General features: G+C 36.5%; 1 long non-coding RNA gene across 6 annotated transcripts in view; it reads left to right on the top strand.

The window, feature by feature from the left end:
- Window positions 1-13,297, top strand: part of LOC118000712 — a 103,003-nt gene extending 89,706 nt beyond the window's left edge. For 2 of the 6 annotated variants that reach the window (XR_004676530.1, XR_004676529.1), the window contains exons 6-7: window positions 1,079-1,215; window positions 1,606-1,908. This is a non-coding gene — a long non-coding RNA (uncharacterized LOC118000712). Of the gene's footprint in view, window positions 1-1,078; window positions 1,216-1,605; window positions 1,909-6,242; window positions 6,349-12,832 lie in introns of those variants that run through there. The other 4 variants (XR_004676531.1, XR_004676532.1, XR_004676533.1 and 1 more) reach the window with 4 other exon arrangements.
- Window positions 13,298-17,480: the final 4,183 nt, after the last annotated feature.

Genomic DNA, 17,480 nt, shown 5'->3' with positions numbered 1-17,480 from the left:
ATGAATTAAATATGTTCACTGAAGAATGTATGCATGTATTAATGAAAATGAAAATGATTTAACAGGAATTTGGTAACTTTTCTTTGTTGAGAGCTTAAAAGATAGGAGACTGTCTTAAGAGATAAAATCCAAAAATTACCTTTGATTACTTACATGTTAGATGTCCGCATAAGAATTTTTTGTATTATTTTATTTTTTTATTTTAAAAATTTTATTATCGGGTTGTAGTTGACATATAATGTTATATTAGTTTCAGGTGCACAACATAGTGATCCAACAATTCTATACATTATGCAATGCTCACCACAGTAAGTGTAGTTGCCATCTGTCACCATACACTGTTATTACAATATTATTGACTATATTCCCTAAGCTGTACTTTTCATCTCTGTGACTTATTTATTTTATAACTGGAATTTTATACCACTTAATCCCCTTCACCTATTTTGCCCATCCTCCTGACCCCGCTCCCTTCTGGCAACCACCAAATGTTCTCTGTATTTATTATTCTATTTCTGGTTTTGTTTGTTAGTTCATTTGTTTTGTTTTTTTAGATTTCACATATAAGTGAAATCATCTGGTACTTGTCTTTCACTGTCTGACTTATTTCACTTAGCATAACACCCCTGGGTCCATCCATGTTGTCGCAAATGACAGGATTTCATTCTTTTTTATGGCTGAGTATTGTTTCATTGTATGTATGTGTATGTATCTATATCTATCTATCTATCTATCTATCATCTATCTATCTATCTATCTAATCTATCTATATTCATTCATCTATCAATGGACACTTAGGTTGCCTCCATACTTTGGCTACTATAAATAATGCTGCAATGAATATAGGGGTGCATATATCTTTTTGAATTAGTGTTTTCATTTTCTTTGGGTAAACACCCAGAATTGTAATAGAAGCCCTACTTTGATAAAGTTTTAAATCAGTATGGACTCCAATTTCTATCTCGAGCCACATCCCTGGTAAGGCCAAGTTAGCTCAATGAAATCCCCAGTTAGTTTTTCTATTTGCAGAACTATAACTTAATTTTAACTATTATTTCTCAACAATTTTCTATAATAGTAATTCTCTGAAAATACCTGGCAGGCTGATATTCAGAAGAGAACTGTCCTCTATAACTCAGCTTATGATGATTGGGAACAGGGGCCAGTTCAGGAAGCAGAAGATTAGAGAACAACAAGGCAGCAGGCCATGAGATGGTAAGGGATCCGTGCATGATCAGGAAAGGGAGGTTTCCTTTAGTCACTCTGGGCTAAAGGCGTCCCTTGGTCTCTGAGGTGGTCTTAAATCACATGGTGGTTGTGGTGGTTGTGGTGTTTGTTGTAATAACAGTATTAGCTTTGCTGGTCATAATTTTTCTGCATATTGTTAGAATTTCAGTTATTTTAAGCTTTGCCTATGAATATATTTTGATGCTATTTCCTGTTTAAAGCTTTGTTAATTCCACTGACTTTGTGTCAAATCATTTCTACTTCTGCTAATGATCAAGCATGAAATTCTAATAAATTTAACAGGTCTTCATATTTAAGACTAGGTGCTTAGCTTGGAATGTTAATGTGAGGATTACAGGTGCATTTTTTCCATAACAGGACTCTGTTTTGATGTAATGAAAGGGGAAACAAACAAATGAACAAGGATTGGGAAGAAGTAATCCAGATCCAAAATAGTGATTCTTCACATTAAAAGAAATTAATAGAAGAGAAGGTTTGATGAAGCTCCAGTTTGGGGAAGAAATAATTTCTCTTACTATTTAATAAGATCCAAAGTTGTGCTTTCAGGATGATGTGGATCTTCTATGAAGAACTAATGAATTCTATTGGCAGAAGATGAACTTTTTTTTTTTTTAGAGAAAGAGAGCAAGTGGGCAGGGGGGAGAGGAAGAAAGAGAAAGAGAGGGAGAGAATCTTAAGCAGGCTCCACACCCAGTGCAGAGTCCCACACGGTGCTCAATCTCACCCTGAGATCATGACCTGAGCTGAAATCAAGAGTAGGACCTTCAACCAACTGAGCCATCCAGGCGCCCTGAACTTTTTATTAAGACAGAGAAGAACAGACATACAGACAAGTATACAAAGAAAAAAGAAAGTAAGAACATGTAGTAATTGATGATTATGGCTTTATTACTCAGCCATCAAAAAGAATGAAATCTTGCCATTTGCAATGACATGGATGGAACTAGAGGGTATTATGCTAAGTGAAATAAGTCAGCTAAAGAAAGACAAACACCATATGATTCCATTCATATGTGGAATTTAAAAAACAAAACAGATGAACATAGGGGAAGGGAAGGAAAAATAAAATAAGAGGAAAACAGAGAGGAAGGCAAAGCATAAGAGACTCTTAGCTATAGGCAGCAAACTGAGGGTTGCTGGAGTGGAGGTGATGGGGTAACTGGGTGATGGGCATTAAGGAGGGCACTTGATGTAATGAGCACTGGGTGTTGTAAGCAACTGATGAATCACTGAAACTAATAATACAATATATGTTAATGAAGTTGAATTTAAATTAAAAATTAAAAAAAAAAAACATGTAGTAAACTAAAGCAGAAGCCTATCCTGATGATTTTCATGGTCTCCTTCATTCTCAGAGTCCTAGTTTCCTTTTCCAAATATTTGGCAGAAGAAACTGGTGGGAGATAAAAATGCTATGACTCATTTCAGGAAGCTGTAAAGATTGGTAAGATATCAGAGTAGAAGGGAAGAATAAGGACTGTTGAAGAAAAGCTACAGTCCAGAAAGGAAGGGAAATGAAGAAGGTCGGGCAGTGAGGCCCATGCTCAAGAACAACCATAGTTGGACTGAGTTTGACTAGGGGAAACAGCATTTCTCATCCTCAGCCTCTTATCTTAATATTTTAAATTTGTGTTCAGTCGCTAGTAACATGGAGTAAAGAACTGATTGAAATTTCTCAGGGATGTGTGTCTATCTTCTGTCAGGACGACCCCTTCAGACTTTTTTGATGTGAACAATGGAAAGGCAAAGAGAGTTACTGGTCAAAACTAGCCAAACTCAAGAACAGAGTAAGCCTAACTACCCTCCCCAGAAAGCCACAGACATTTATAGGGCTAACAATATGAGTCTAGGAATATTATGTTTTGAGCACCTATCCCAATTTAGGGAAACTATAGGTGATTAATAATTGATAACAATTATTGTTACCCATTAAAGGTGATGGCAGCTTCTAACTTGGAGAATGGGTGTAGATAAATGGGCTAGCGATTGTAGTTTGAATTTCCATGAACAAGTGCCCTTCTCCTCCCCACAACACACACCCTGAAACATGAAATCACAACTATGTGATTTAATATCTCATATTTGGACATGTTACAAGGTACTTTTATCTACATTCTTTCACTTTGAGATTAACTTAGGTCCTAATTAATTATCCTAAACCTACTATTAAAGACTTTTGTTCTAAAAAATTATATAACGTTTCTTAAAAAAAATTTATGATTTAGGGGCACCTGAGTGGCTCAGTCAGTTAAGCGACTGCTCAGGTCATGATCCCAGGGTCCTGGGATTGAGCCCCACGTTGGGCTCTCTGCTCAGCAGGGAGCCTGCTTCTCCCTCTGCCTGCCGCTCCCCCAGCTTGTGTTCTCTCTCTCTGTCAAATAAATAAATAAAATCTTTAAAAAATGTTTATGATTTAATATGCGTGACTTACAAAGTAGATATAAAAGATGTTTTTTTCATCAAATTTGTTGTACATGTGCAAGTAAAGAAAAAAAATGATAGATGTATATTTAGTAACACCTTTTCAAAATAATTTTGAACACTTATGGCTGAAAGGTTCAAAAAAACATTGATCACTATGGAATAAGTTACTTGAATGAAATAGAAAACTTCCGATTTTTGTACAAGGTGTGCATTCTGGACTGAGGATGGTTTTTTTCGGTCACATCTGAAATCAAACATATGTCCCAAACCCTGAGGATTGATTTTCTTGTGAAGACCATGATCTCTTCTACACGAGGAATTCATGTCGCTTTCAAGAACATTATTTTGGTCTTGGATCAAGCAAACTAATAACCTTGGCTGTCTTATGCTAAGAGAGTTGCCTTAAGCATTTTTCAAAGCTTCTCTGCATTGACTATAAATGGATGATATCTCTGCCTTACTTGATTTCCTAAAGTTGAGGAGATAGCTAATCACCTCTTAAGTGCTTTACGTACAACTCATTTAATCCTCACAACACCTCTCTGAGAACAATTACTGGCCCCATTTTACAGATGAAAAACTGAGGCATAGAGGTTAAATCTGGCCAAGTGTACCGAGCAGGTAACAGCCAGCATTGACCAGCCATTCTGGCTCTACCCACTTGCAACGCTAGGCTGGTAAAGGTGGAAATTTGGGTTCATTCTCACAGAGGGGAGGTTCTTAAGGGTTGGATTGGAGAGAGAGCATGGGAATGAAGAGCAAACAGAAAACACAAGGGTCAGTTCTGAGGAAAATGTGACAAAACCTGGAGAATGGCAACTGATATGAACCGAGAGCAGTGAGAAAGCCAGTGTTTTCTATTTAGGAACTGGAATCATAATGGGACCGCTGATTGAAATGGGGTGCAAAAGTCTTATGAGGAAGAAAAAGAGTGGCACCAGTTTGAGCCTCAAGTATATTTTGAATATATTCTATTTCTCTTTTCATTAGAGTAAAATAGAGTAAATTCAATTTAATAGATGAATACAGCAAAAGAGGGAAAAGGAGAGTGTTTCAAAGAATAAGGTTAAAGTCATCACAGCTTGACAGAATCTTAAAAATCACCAAGTATGCCGGCAGAGCAGGTATTTGAGACTTACTGTTAGAAACAATTTTATTTTAAACACATGTGGTTCCTTAATGATACTGCTAGCTTGGTGGGGGTGCAGCCCGCCTTCAGCAGGAAGTGCTGATTTGCTTAATTCTATTAAGGCCGTAAGAAAGGTAAATCTGTCTGCTGAACTTAAAGGGCCTCTGCTCCAAAGTAAGTTTGACATTGGCCAATAATCACCCTGACATTCCTGTGGCTTTGGCTGCTCTCAAGCTGCTGAGTGGCATCAAGAGGAGAGGCTGAGTGAGAAAGCCTGCTTACTGTGACAGCCTATCCCCTCGATGCTGAGAAAGCCTGGTGTTCTCAAAACAACACAAGCAGAGGTGCGGCACCCTGTGCTCTCCTGTGTTCGGTGCCCTTGGGCCGAGGGGTAGGAGGGTCCTCAAAAACTGGTGGCAGAGGGGATGATGTGCTTCCTGAATCATGTCTGAATCAAAGGAGTTCATTGTGAGAACGGCCTTTGAAAACAGCATGCTTTGCAAAATTGAACTATGAGAAGTGGGCCAACACAGAGAGTGGGGATCCTATTTTGGTGACCATTTCACCTCCGAAAAACCAGAAGGCCTGCCCTAGGTAAATGGTCCCTAAACAAGCGGTGCAATCAGAAGGGTGATCACCCCAGGGCGCAAAGGAGACCCCTGATTCACCTTTTGGTCCCAGGATCCTGTTCAGTTGTCGTATGTCCAAGTATTTTTGTTTTTTCAAGTATTATTATTAATAGTTGCATAAAAATAAGTCAGGATAGCTCTGCTAGACTGCTAGTTTATTGTCAGCACCTGTCGTTGTCTTACTGGCAGTAGGTATAAGACATATATGCCCTGGCAGATGACCAGCAAAAGCCTCTGTCTTTATCCTTTTCATTTTTTCATGCTTTCTAGATCTAAGGAGAATGTGCAGGGCATTCAGGTATGAGCTGCTAACTCCTTTGGTCCTGATGGTGGTTGAAGTATTACACGTATTAGATGCTGTTCTTCAGCCAGCCCCTGGAGCAGTTCAGGTTTAAAACGTGTAGCAAGTAGCTTAAATGCTCTTGCTACAATGATGTCATCCACCGATTGTAAATCCGCAGCTATGCATCATATTGTTTGGTAATACTCTTTGAATTTAGCAATAAATCCTTCTGTCATCAATGACCTCAAGAAATGAAAGTGCATGTTTAATTAAAAAAATACGTACTAAATTTTCCACTCATCACAAAGCCCATGTGATATCACTGAAGAGATGAAAAATAAAGGACAAAAAATATCTTCTGGGAAGCCATCAGTATCAACTCAAAATTGTTAGGGACACTGTGCCCAAAAGGACAATTTTACATATGCAGTCACATAAGGTACGTCCACATGTGACTCTGAAGCATGAGTTTTCATTTAGATCAATTGGCTGTTGGTTGGAATTAACGCTGCTCATTTTCAATTCCAAGTGTTTGTGCCTGCACGAAGCTGGAAGTGACAGCAGCAAATGCTGTGACTCCATTAGCAGCAGAACTTCTCAAGTTTAAAGGACGTCAGTTTGGTATCAGCAGATGCTTCACATTGAAAATCGGTAATTCCAATAATCATTCTTTTCTTTTCCCCCCCATATGGTTCCTGGAATCAAAGTAAAGCTTTGGAATTTATCCTCTCAAAAGTAAAACATCTGATATCATTATGAATGTTAAAAGTGCAACACTGAGGTTATAGCATTTGTTTTAGGGGCGATAATATGAACAGAAAATTTTGTAGAGCACATCGGCATGGTAGCAACAATGTTCTCACTAAATTAAGGAACCTGTGAAGGAGAAATGTATTTGGAATTGGTTGTAGAGTACATAAAATTCATAATTTCACCCAAAGAAACTAATATTCTACCAACTGAAATAGAAGCTACAATTGTCAAAATCTGTACATATTTTTATAAGTACACAGTTGGAATAACTAATATTGGTAAAACTAATGTTGAATAAAAAAATGTTTGGCCTAGCAGTATGCTCTTTCTCTCCCTCTAGCTTCTCATCAATAAGATGTTAGCAATGGTGAAGTCTTTAAATAACTACTCTATTAATCAGCCTAATAGCCTACAAAGATACTAATATTTTTGTAAAGGATTTCTCCAAATTTTGGTTGCATTTTCTTCAAAATCACCTGGAAATTTTTAAGCAAAGTATTCAACAAATGGTATGGCAAGAAAAGCAATGACTTCAGGTTGAAGCCTTCAGCAAACTGAAATTACTGAAGACATTATCTTGCCAATGGGGAAGACATTTTCTACAAAAGCAATGGGAAGCTGAATAAATTAGAGAATGAGATCACAGACAAGTGTATAAAATTTAGTTTTGAAATTGCATAAAATCTTGGGAACATCTGATTTGCAGGAAGAATTAGTTGGCAAATCTCCTATTCCTAATTGAATACATTTATATCCTGTATTGCAATGAAATAAAATTGAGAAAACCTACAATTTTGCAGCATCTAAATTTGGTAAAACTTTCAGGGGAATCATAAATAGAGACAACTTATTTGACAAATGTTGTCTTATAAAAATATTTGTTGAAGGAAACTACTCTAAATGGAAGCAAAAAGGCAGTGCCTGTGAAAATATTTGGGCTGCAATATTTACCCCAGTATAAAATAAATTGGATTTGAGAGTATATTTCATCCAGCAGAAATTATTTGGACAGCACATTTAGAAAGGATACTTTCTTACCTCTTTCACAAAGAAATGTTTAGTGAAAATGTCAATGATTTCACATTTTTAACATAGAATTTTAATTCAAAAATATTATAGACAATTTTATGGAAAAAATAAAAATAGTCCATATTTTAAAAAACACATTCCTCTGGTTCTAGACATGGTATTAGAGACAAGAGTCAGCTAAGCAACTGAGTAAGGTATGTGAAAATGTGCCAAGAATATTCCATTCCTAACAGTTTATATAATCAATGTAACCTTTTAACCTTCCTTAATGTATACAGATATATATTAGTTTTATCTTTAAGTAAAAACTTCAAGTTTGAAAGTAATTTTTGAATAGAATTGCTTTTTTTAGGCCTATGAACATAATACAGCAAAATTTCAAACAACAAATAATATTTTTGAACAGTGAACCTTCCAACACCTATTTAATTATTTTTAGTGCTTTCTTCCACTCTCAGGTATCTCCCATAAATTTTACCGGCATCCTTTTGTTGGACATCCAGATCAGCTCAATTCTCTTGTTTTTGGATGGGTCACCAGTGCCCCAGCTGCTGCCTTTAGTGACTCCAGTGTAGTTTTGGGTGACAGAGAAATTCTGGCAGTCCTGGGCGGTGATATAGCAGTGAGCACAGTGGTGATGAATCAAAATCAGAGATTTTTTTCTTACTGTATTAGATTATAGATCACTTCATAGGATTCCTGGGTGGGTTGTGGGGTTCCCAGAAGAAAACAATCTTTTCATTTGCACAACTGTTTACAATAATGGAAAGGAAAATTTGATCTTCATTTCCTGTTTTAAAATAAGGGGTGGGGGGCGCCTGGGTGGCTCAGTCGTTAAGCATCTGCCTTGGGCTCAGGTCATGATCTCAGGGTCCTGGGATCGAGTCCCGTATCAGGCTCCCTGCTCCACAGGAAGTCTGCTTCTCCCTCTCCCACTCCCCCTGCTTGTGTTCCCTCTCTCGCTGTGTCTCTCTCTGCCAAATAAATAGATAAAATCTTTAAAAAAATAAAATAAAATAAAATAAGGGGTGGGGCAAATTTACTCTATACAGTAAAAGCAAGCACAGGACTTAAAAGAGAAAACCATAGCCCTTCCCTGTGCCTGGGGAACAAAGTGGGACATTTGCTAGTATCTCCCACCTCCACTTGCCATGTTTCCTTAGGAAACACGGTCCCATGTTAAAATCATATGGACAGTGCCATCTCTGAGTCTACTTACAAGATTTTGGAAAATAGCTCATCCATGACTTTTATTTACCACTGAGCAGCCACAGAGATTAGCTGACACAATCTGCCCACGTGAAGTGTAAGTACATCAGCACTGTAATGTATCATAGGGCCAAAGGCAGGGATGTCCTCCAGAGCTTCAGCTTTTCCCAGACTAGACTCAAGCATGGGCCATGAATGAGTTACACACACCTACCTCAAGGGAAAGCTTTCCTGGGCCCATGGAAAGGACATATTTTCACTTACTATACACATGATTCCTCCCCCCACTTTGATTTTCTTTAATCATGTTGCTAATCAAAATACTATAAAACAACCATTGTAGCAGTTGTACACATTATTGCCCTGGAATAAAAATCGGACAATGATGGCTCCTGAGATTATTAAATAAAATAATACTGATAGTGGTGATGATGATGATGATGATGATGATGATGATGATAGTAACAATGATATACACCAGATGCCATGCTCGGCATTTTATATAACATTTAATTTTCCCAACTGGTTCTTTAAGATTAATACTATTATTATTCCCATTTTACAGATGAGGAAATTAAGGCTCAATGTCACACCACGACTAAGTGAGACAATAGTGAATTGAATCAAGAGCTGCTTGGATCTCAAGGTCATGCTCATAACCACAGGCTGTACAGCCTTGTATTAAGTTAGGTTTGCGTCCTTGGAAGAAACCCTACTTTAAGATGGTGAACCATCTTTTTAATATTTTAATTAAGTTTGCTAACACCTTAGTCATGTTTTTTACATTGCAGATAAATGATGCTGTTCTCACTTGTGTGCCTGCTTTGCTTTTTGTGTTTGTGTAGGTTTGTGATAGTTTTTCTTTTTTATTTTCTATTTTTGTCCAATTGTATTAGTATTTTACTACTTTCATTAAAGAACTAGAAAGTTTTCCGTATTTTCTATGTCCAAGGACAAATAAAAAAACATTTAACCTTCAAAAGATTGAAAAACTAAGCATAAAATTCTTTGAATATGGAACTTTTTCTTGGAGTTAATGAGTACACAGCTCTACACAGTGCAAAGTGTCCTCTTACAATTTTTAATATCTTCCATATTCATTCATTCCATAAATATTTATGAAAGCCTGCTACACCTATAAAGTGTTAGGTTATGTGTATGCTAGGTTATAAATAAATACAATGAACAAAACAAAACCCTGAGAATTAAGACGTTTACTATGAATTCAGTTTTTATTAGGTCTCCTTTTTGATTTCTGACATTATTTGCTTGGTTTTTAATTTCTTAACTAAAATTTAAATGAAATTTTGTCTAGTTAGTATGTTTTATTTTACTTTTCCCCAAGAATTGGTTCTCAGACTCATTTATTAATTCTATTTTTTATTTCTTTTTTCTAAGTAACTCACTGCAGTTTTTATTAGTTATTTTCTCCTAAAACAGATTTTTAAAAATCTCAGACTTTTTTTGGCTGAATGCTTAATTGTCATCTTTTTAAACAACACAATCCCATCTGTCTACACAATTATTTCTGAATGTAACTTTGGTTGCACCCTCGATATCTTGATATCAATATCCTTTTATCTTTATCAAATTAGATTGCATTTATCAAATTAGATTGCATTAGATTGCATTTATTTTTCCCTTTATTGTCTCAGTTGTATAAAATATTTAAGTATGTATCAAGACAATAGGATGTTTATTTTTACAACTTTGCTTTTAAGTTCGGATATGTCTATATAATGGTCAAATATTACCTAAAAATTTCTATTACTTAGAATTTGTTGAGAATTTCAGTATGTTTCATGACTATACATAATTTTGTAAAGTTCAGCATTTACTTTCTAATCTATCAATGATTATTTCTTAAACTATTAGCACTACGTTAATCAAATTCTTTGCTAATTTTTTATAATATTTGACCCAAACTTATAAATAGCAATATTAATTTATAACACTACCTTTTTCAGGAGGGAGGTCAATTTATTCTTGCACATATCACTATTTGTCTTCATTGTGAATTCTTTTATCAAAATTTTATTTATGAGCCTTCTTGTCTCTTTAGTTTCTTTGCCACTAATTTTACTTTCTTGGATTTTCTTATAACCATGTCTGACATCAATTTATACTCGTCATTATCAAATATTCAGTCAACTGTGCCATTTTGGTTTATGTATCTCTTGTAAGCAACATACAAATGAATTTGTTCATTAAACAGATTGCCTTGTCCTTTATTGAAAGAGGTTAAATAACTTTTATTCATTGCTTTTGGCAAGGTTTGTTTTTCTGTCAACTTAATGGAGTATTTTCTTTTTGTTTTGTAAACCCTTTTCTATTTTCCTTGTGGTTTTTTTATAATATGATGTTTTGTTTGTTATCTTCCTAGTCACATTCCGTGAATGTTTATCTTTAAGTCTTTAAATCAACTCAAACAAATATTTCTTTATAAAATCAAAGCAGAAAAGAAAAGAAAATATATGACTTTTGATTTTAAAGATTTGAAATTTGGAGTTTGAGAACTCTCCTCCCCTCTTACACCCAGTTATAAAATTTTATAGGTTTAATAAAGAATTACAGATTTCCACAAATATTGTGAAATGTTAATGGTTTAAAGTTATTTATGGCATTTGCACTCGAGTTTTTCATTATAGTTACAGTAATTATTCAGTCTTACTTTCTTAATGATTACAGTGTTTACTATAATTTTTTTTGAGAGAAAGAGAGAGAGAGAGAGCGAGCGGGGATGGAGGGGCAGAGGGAGAGGGAGACATAGAATCTTAAGCAGGCTCCACGCTCAGCGAGGAGCCTGAGGAGAGACTTGCTCTCATGACCCCAAGATCATGACCCGAGCTGAAATCACGAGTGGGATGGCTTAATTGCCATCCAGGCACTCCTGGAATATATTCTTTTTTTTTTTTTTTAAGATGTATTCATTCATTTTAGAAAGACACAGCAGGGCAGAGAGGCAGAGGGAAAGGAGAAAGAGCCTCAAGCAGACTCTGCACTGAGTGCAGAGACCCACACAGGGCTGAATCCCATGAACCCAAAACCAGACCTGAGCTGAAACCAAGAGTAGAAAGTCCAACCGACTGTGCCACCCGGGTGCCTCATCTCCTGGAATATATTCTTAAGAAAGTTTTCCAGAAACTTTTATGGGTGGCTTATTTAGTTTTTGTTGTTCTTATATATCTGAGGAGATTTTTCTGTGGTTTCTGCATAAGAAATGTATGTTAAATTATTCAAACATCAGGTCTATAAAATAATTTTATTTGGTTCTGATATTTAGTGTTGGGGGAATTTTAAGATCACCTCAGTTTCTGTAAGTTGTAGATAACCTATCTTTTTATCTGTCTAGATTTTAAAATTATTTAATCTTAAAATTTGTAAAAATGTTTGCATCACATATCTTAGGTATGGGTATCTTATTGTTCTTTTTTTGCTTGAGGTAAAAACCTGTTACTTTTTCAATTCAAAACATCTCTTTAGTCATATGTTTGATTATTGTTTTTTTGTTTGTTTTATTTGTTTCTATCTTTCCTAAATTGAATATATTGATCCTAACTTTTATATATTTTCTGTATCATTTGGTCTCTTTTGCTTGGTCTCATTATCTTAATTTAATCATTATATTATGAAAATTTTTCTCAAATTTTCTTCTATGTTATATTCAACTTTCTGCTTCCATAATTCTGTTTTTCTGCTGCCTTCAGTTAAGTTTGTATTTCTGTTAATATGCTGACAATTATATTATTTTAAATACTAGGTTAATAGTGCTAAAAATTAATTAGTTCTTGACATATTTTTATTAGTGCTCTTCTTTCTTCATAGAAACGCTATTTTATTAAAAAACCCAAAACAGATATTTTTTTTTTCCATTTCCACAAGTAAATTACCAAGAATATGACTTCCCTGAGTCATCAGGGTAATAATTAGTATCTGGCTCTCTGAATATTGGGAGGGGAATTTAAAAATCCCAACAGTTTCCTACTGTGCATCAGAAATAAATGGAGAGCTCTTAAAAAATCAGCTTCTATATCTCCATCCATTGACCTCCTGATAGAGTAGGTCTGTGGTTGGGCCCAACCTTATTTTCTGTTTGTTGTTTTGGTTTATTTCTGTTTGTTTTTACAGATCCACAGATGATTCTTATAATGAGAAAAGTTTGAGAACTACTGGACTAAAGAATATTAAGCTCCTCATAGAAGAGATGCATCTGGAAAATTATGTCCTCCTATCTCTATCCTGTATGTAATCCTTCAGAGAAGGTTTTTACAGTAGAAATATACTTCAACTCATGAATCACTGTCTTTGAAACTAATGGCATGAGTTCTTTAATTCCCAGAAAATAAATTAGCTGCCATCCCCCACTAGAGTTGACAGCCACTTTTCCCCCCACACTGGCATTTCTTGTGTTTCTGAGACCCTGCAGAAATACAACATCTACTTTCTACTGAATATTTAATCTTTACACATTTTCTCATTTAATCATCCTAACATAACTCTAAAGAGATATGTATTGTTCTTTTCTTTCTTTTTTTTTTTTTTAAGATTTTATTTATTCATTTGACAGAGAGATAGAGAGAGAGCACAAGTAGGCAGAGTGGCAGGGAGAGGGAGAAGCAGGCTCTCTGCTGAGCGTGGAGCCGGACGCGGGGCTCGATCCCAGGAACCCGGGATCGTGACCTGAGCCGAATGCAGCCGCTTAACTGACTGAGCCACCCAGGCGCCCCTGTAGTGTTATTCTCTTTCTGAAGATGAGTTAAAGGGGCTTAGAGAAGTTAAGTCATGCATTCAAGATCACACAATTGGTGAAGCCAGAATAAGAAGAAAGATCATTTAGCATCACAATCTGTCCTCTTATTCACTCTACCACATGGTTATACGATGCTCTGTAGAAAAAAATAGAACACAATATGCTACATCGCTTAGAGTTTCCTTTTCCTTCACTGCGGCAAGAACACAATCTACTGGACGGTGTAGCAAGCGTGCACTTTGTGGAGAGAAGCCAACATTTGGTATTGAAGACAAGGAAGGAATGGGTGCCTAGCTATACAGATGCAGACGGGTCTTCAAGAAAGAAATCATTTTTCAAGAGCAAATGGTTATTAAAATGTAACCAACCTCAAAAGATTTTGAAGAGGAAAGTCATTATATGTGAATAGATTATGCTCTTTATCTCTCATGAAAATATTTGGCACTGGGAAAGGGGCCAAGTGTAACATCTGTAAACAGTTTGGTACTGTCCATTATGCTCTCAGTCAACAATACCATTTGAAAATTTACTCTGTTGTCGCTCATCTCAATCTTTTAGAAAGATTTTTCTTCAGATGCACAAAACTGGTGAGAGATCAGGCCATGGTGGGAATTTTTTCTCATGAGGCAAATGTTTCACATACTGAATGAAATGTATGGTATGAGTAATTAAGAGATTTAAAACACTACTGACAGAATAAAATAAAGATGGAAAAGAAATATTGCTGAAGCAACTAGTTAAAGATGAAAGTTTTAATCAAACACGCTATTTGACATCATGTGCACAATATAGACATCATTGTCTAAATTTTAAAATATTTCTTTTGAATTCAATTTAAAAAACCCAATCAGTTGTTTGATCCCATCCTTTATAAGAAAAAGAGGACAAAATTAACTGGAGATCATTTAAATCACAATAGTATGTCAACTCATATCTTCTGTTTAATAAATAAAATGAAAGATGAAGTCAACAAAATTTCTCACATTACATAGATTTTTTTTTTGTTCACCTTTTATCTAGTTCTGGTGTCTAATCAAAAAAGTCATGATATTACAAATTTACTTTGACATGCTTTGTTTGATTTTATTTTCCCTATTATGTCCAGGATGATGATACCTCCCAGAGTCTAACCATAACATGGTAAAGTCAGAAGTTATGTTAGACCTGTTAATTGGATGCAAGGAGTCTTTGAGTGTGATTTCTGTAAAAGAATAAAGGGAAACAGGTATGGATGTTTTGAAAGATGACTCCCCAGTTGGTTCTGATGAGCTTGCTGGTTTGAGGTGTTCTGATCCTGTCAAACATCTTCATTTTACAGTTGAGGAAATGGAAGGACAGACAAACTAAGTAAAATCAAACCACTTATTACTGACAGAGGGAGGTTTTGTCAGCCAAGTTTCTAAAGCCCATTTCCACATTCAGGTAGAGATCAGCTTCTCTGACCAATTCCCCAAGCAGAGTTCAGTTTGTTTAAGGTCAAGGAGCTCTTTGCTCACACTGCTTTGAGAGGAAGTCCCACTTACCCCCAAACATGCCCATGAGAAGCCCTTCTGGGCCACCAAATCACTTCTCTAAGGTTAATGCCTTAAAGACTGTTATTAAAATGAAGATATGTTAGGCAACCTTCAATTATTTTTATCTTAACTCAAAATAGTCTTTCAGGTTAACTGTACATTCCCTAGGAATTCACCAAAGAACTGAATTTATAAGAGGTCAACTAGGAAATAAAGCAGTAGCAAAGTGTCAAATGGGTCAGAGTTCAAGTCTCAATTATGCTTCTGACTAGATGTGCAAATTGACAAATTTTACTATCTTCTCCAAATGGGGACAAAATACTTACATCTTAAAGTGTTATAAGTGCTAAATAAGATAAGGGAATTTTTAGGAGCCTGATAATTTATTGTAGTTATTCTTTTGAGATTCAAGAAAATATCTTATCCTAAAACTGTTTAGTCCTATTTAGGCCTCAAAACTCCTACTCCATTGAAGGGCACCTGGGGGGCTCAGTTGGTTAAGCGGCTGATTCTTGGTTTTGGCTCAGGTCATGATCTCATGGGTTGTGAGATTGAGCCCCTGTGGGGCTCCATGCTCAGCATGGAGATTCTCTCCCTCTGCCCCTCCCCCCACTCTTAGTCCATTGTTAGGGATTAATTCTTTTGAATTAAGCATTGTCTTCTCTAGTTATCAACACTTTTTAAAACAAAGCCTCCTGATGACTCAATACATAAAATTCTTTTTTTTTATTTATTTTTATTTATTTATTTATTTATTTATTTATTTTTAAAGATTTTATTTATTTATTTGACAGAGAGAGACAGCGAGAGCAGGAACACAAGCAGGGGGAGTGGGAGAGGGAGAAGCAGGCCTCCCGCCAAGCCGGGAGCCTGATGTGGGACTCGATCCCGGGACCCCAGGATCATGACCTGAGCTGAAGGCAGACGCTTAACGACTGAGCCACCCAGGCGCCCTCAATACATAAAATTCTAATAAATCACAACCTTTGTGTAAATGTACCTACTTTAAACATTTCCAAGATGAGACAAGCTGGCATAGAATGCACTCCAGAACCTGTGATGAGCCAGTGTCTAGACTCAGGAGAGACAGTGTGGAGAAAAGGATAGGAAAGTTGAAGAGCATGGATCGTTGTGCAGGAGGGCATCTCCAGATATTTGCCAATGGATGTTTAAAGGCCTGGTGGGAAATAGGTTTGGAGAGAAGGACAGAAGAAACAAAGTTTTGAAAACTGTTTTCCAGGGAAGGTTGACTAAATGCTCAAACCACTCACTCAAAGAAAGCGGAGACATTTTCAGATTCCTAGAGTGGCACAGAATTCTGATCTTCAAGTCACCGCTCAGAAGTACATGGGTAGCCAGTACCTACACTCTCTCTGCGACTAACCAGCAAAACTGTCTGATGGCTGAGGGGCATGAGAACTATCTTTAAGTGTGTGACTGCTTCCTTTGTGAACACACAGTTTATGTCTCCAGAAGGGAGTCAAGAATCAGTGTGTTCATATTACAAGAGATAGTTACAGTCATTTCCTCAAAATATTTCTTGAGCCTCTTCTGTTTAGAGGGTAAGAAGGTGACATGTGACTGTTGAGCCCACAGGCTCTGCAGTTAGAGAGACTGCATTCAAGTTCCATTCCCACCACTTATTAGCCTTGTGATTATGTATAAAACACATTAATTAGTCCTTTCCTGATGCACTTTACTCACCTATAAGATAAGAATAATAACAGTATCCACTTCATAGAATTGCTGTGAGGATTAAACAAAATATTACCTACAAGGTTGTAATACTCAGGATATGTTGTTATTATTATGATTATTATCATTGTTGTTAATTTTTTTCTATGTGTCCTAACTGTAGGGGATATTAGACATATAACAAGACACACAACCTTACTCAATTTCCATCTATCACAGATTCAAGGTTGAATCTAAGCTGTGCCTCTCAGTAGGATATAGACCTGACTGATCAATTGGTCAGGTGGTCCCAGAACTCCATTTGCAGGAATAACGGAGCTTCCAGTATCAACGCCTTAGCAATTTTAGGGAAAAGGTTTTCTGAATACAGTGTCGTACCTGTCATTCACACTCATCTCAGAACTCAGCTCCTTTTGGAGTCAAATCTATCCCCTGAGTGGAGATGAGGCTGGGCAGTGAATTAAAAGCTCTGGAAGACACTGGGTCAGGGAGGGATGGTATGGGCCATACAAGCAGCAACAGACTACACCACAAAAGTGGGAGAAATGATGTCTTCTCACTGCTCTACAGATTACTGTACAGCTCAGGGCTGTCGCAGCTACTGCTGACCCCAGGGAATGGGGTGGACGGTGACAAGTCACTAGTGGGAGACAACCACGCCTAGCAGTGGTGGCAGGTTCTACATGACCGTTACCGGACATTTGATTTGATGTGTTGATCAGTGCTTCTGAGACATTTTCTGGGACAATCAGAAATACAAGGAGTTGAGGGAGACAATTTTGAAAGAGTTGGGTTCCTACATGAGCCAGTGTGGGGC

Source organism: Mirounga leonina, unplaced genomic scaffold (genome assembly GCF_011800145.1).
Source record: "Mirounga leonina isolate KUSES-001 unplaced genomic scaffold, KU_Mleo_1.0 Mir_53, whole genome shotgun sequence".
Lineage (NCBI taxonomy): Eukaryota > Metazoa > Chordata > Mammalia > Carnivora > Phocidae > Mirounga > Mirounga leonina.
Note: the sequence above shows the minus strand (reverse complement) of the source record. Positions and strands in the feature narration are given on the sequence as shown.